Source organism: Momordica charantia (assembly GCF_013281855.1).
Source record: "Momordica charantia cultivar OHB3-1 chromosome 2 unlocalized genomic scaffold, Mcharantia_2.0 BLBB01000002.1, whole genome shotgun sequence".
NCBI lineage: Eukaryota > Viridiplantae > Streptophyta > Magnoliopsida > Cucurbitales > Cucurbitaceae > Momordica > Momordica charantia.
The window spans coordinates 19,029,454-19,032,486 of record NW_028275160.1 but is presented as its reverse complement, the minus strand read 5'-3'; positions in this window follow the sequence as shown (position 1 = coordinate 19,032,486).

Sequence of the window (3,033 nt, the reverse complement as noted above, 5' to 3'; positions counted from 1 at the left end):
ACCGACCTGGCCAGATTAGTCCTGATCGAGATTTTGGACAATCCCTCAATCTTGGAGCCAGATGTGATGGAGGTTGACACTCCAGCACCCTCATGGATGGACCCAATCGTGGAGTTCATCAAAGGAATTCTGCAACAACACTCGAAGGAGGAAAATAAATGGCGCGAAAAGCAGCTCGGTTCATACTCCGAGATGGAGCATTGTACCGATGTGGCTTCTCTCTGCCTCTGCTTAAGTGTGTAACTCCTGAGGAAGGCCTTTACATCCTTAAAGAAATCCATGAAGGAGTATGTGGAAACCACTATGACGCTAGGTCGTTATCGGCCAAAGTGGTTCGATAGGGGTATTATTGGCCCACCATCGAGCAGGATGCAAAGCAGTTTGTGAAAACCTACAACAATTTCCAGCGGTTTGCGAATATTATCCATCAGCCTCCCGAGCTGCTCACCCCCATCTCGGCCCCATGGCCATTTGCACAATGGGGAATTGACATCATAAGTCCTTTTCCCCTGGGCGAGGGACAAACCAAGTTCGTCGTTGTTGCTATGGACTACTTCATCAAGTGGGCCGAGGCCGAGGGGCTCGCTCATATCACAGAGCCCAGAGTCACATCGTTCATATGGATGAACATTGTATGCCGTTTCGGTATACCAAATGCTATTGTGACAGACAATGGAAAACAATTCGATAATGCAAAGTTTAAGGACTTCTGCATGAAGCTAGGCATAAGTCATCTCAGTTCATCCCCTGCACGTCCGAAAGCAAATGGGCAGGTTGAGGCAATAAACAAAATTAGAAAACGGGGGCTCAAACTGAAGTTGGACTACAGAAATGGAAGATCGGCCGAGGAGCTACCCGAAGTGTTATGGTCATATCAGACTACCCCAAGAGAGTCAACTAGCGAGACTCCGTTCTCACTGGCCTTTGGCTCGGAAGCTATGGTTCCAGCTGAGATCGGCATGCCAACCGACAGAATAGAGCAGTACGAACCGCTTAGAAACGAGGCCGAACTGCTCCTCAACCTCGACCTACTGGAAGGAAAAAGGGAAACGGCTCAGCTACGCTTAGTAGAGTGTCAGAACAGAATGGCCAGACATTACAACACCAGAATTCAACCTCGAAGCTTTCAAGTTGGACATTTGGTCTCAAGTAAGATTCAAAGTCATGTGGGCACCCTTGACCCAAGTTGGGAGGAACTGTTCGAAGTTAAAGGAATAGTCCGACCTGGAACGTACATGCTGGCCGATCTGGAAAGAAGTGTGCTTGCGCATCCATGGAACGCGGAACACCTAAAGCGCTATTACCCTTGAAATGTCAAAATGGTCCTAGAACGGACTTGTAAAAATTTTCAAGGGGAGGAGCTGAATTGTTAATAAACAGTTATTTAATTTCGTGACTCCGAGTTCGATCAGAAATTAAATGGGGGCCACGGACTCCCATAAAACTTACAGTTTATAAGTGAAAAAATTGATTAAATTCAATCCTCAAAACCCACGGGCTCGAGGTGCGATGTTAAAATCAAAATCAATTGTCAATCAAAATTCAATCCTTTGAACATCTAAGTTAAATGTGAGGTGCGATGTGAAAAATTCAAAATTGTTTAATAATCTTTTGAACTTCCGAGTTCGAGGAGAAATATAAAAGAAACTCTCAAATTCAAACCTCAAGTAAAAGGTGCGATGTGAAAAGAGTTTATTCCACACTCAATCTTTTAAACACACGAGTTAGAGGTGTGAGGTAAAATTATTCATGTAATAGTTCAGAGTTGCAAAAGCAAGTTCAAAGCTTAAGGAAAAAATAATGGAAGAAAGAGACAGAGCTACATGTACAGAAGCAGAAGGAATGAAGAATTCATTGATTGAAGGATAGAGCCAAGGCTTATAGACCTTGTAGCTCTGCCCTGCGACTTACAAAAAAAAAAAAAAAGCGAAGCCTCAGCTACTTCCGAGGTGGGAGGATAGCTCGCCATGGGAGCCCAGAAGGTTCATCTCCTGAGATCCGCCTTGTTGTGAGGGGACTTCCTCTTGCGTGGTCCCAACATCAGCGGGCTCTTGACTTGAAGCGTCTTCATCCTCCATTTCGGAGTAGTCAGAGTCCAGCTCCATAGCATACTTGTCCACCAGGGACTGGGGGCCAGGAGTACGGTCAGGACCGGAGGCCCATTTCTCAGCATACCTCTTCTTCAGATCGCCGAGGTCAATATGGAGGTGGGGCATATCAGCAGCAATGCCTTTCATCAGAAATTTGAAGCCTGCGTCGCTGAAGTCCTTGGCAAACCCATCAAAGTCAAGGTGGTGCCTGAACGCTTCCTCCAGAAGAACTCCGTTGGTGAAGGTTCTTTCTCCACCTTGAGGTCGGCAGTGAGGCGCCCTATCACAGCGTCCTTCGTCTCGAGGGCCTGGAGCATTTTGTTTTTCTCCTTTAAGAGTTGGAACTCCTCTTTCTCCAGCCCTTTAGTGATAGCGTGGGCAGCTCGAAGGTGGGTCTTATGCCTCTCATCCTCCCTCTTCAGTAGCTCGGCCTTGGCTTCCACCTCAGCCTTCAAGATATCCACCTCGCTCCAGGCCTTCAGCAGTTCGCCCTTCAGCATGGTGGCAGCCTCTATGGCAGCAGAGGAGTTCTCCCTCTCCTTTGCTGCCAAAGCTTCTCTTCCATCCAGTTCGGCCTTGATCATAACTGCTGAATGGGTGGAAGCGGTGAACGCCTGCAATACACAGAGAGCAAACAAAGGTTAGACTATGCCACAGGTTGGGAAAAATAAAACCAAATGTAGGAGTAGGTCTTACCTCGACGACGTGGTCAATGGTCCTTTGAAACACGGACCCTGGATCGCTTACAAACTTGGACGCTCTCCTCAAATAGCGGTCCAAGCATGCAGCCGAGATATAGGACACCTGGTCCTTCACCCTGGAGCTTGACGGTTCAATTCTGAACCGCATCTTTACATCAAATGTCCCCCCCATCCGAGCTTCGGGGTCGTCCACCAATTTGACGTGACTCGCGAGCAGGGGCCCACGAGTTTCAACCTCCGAG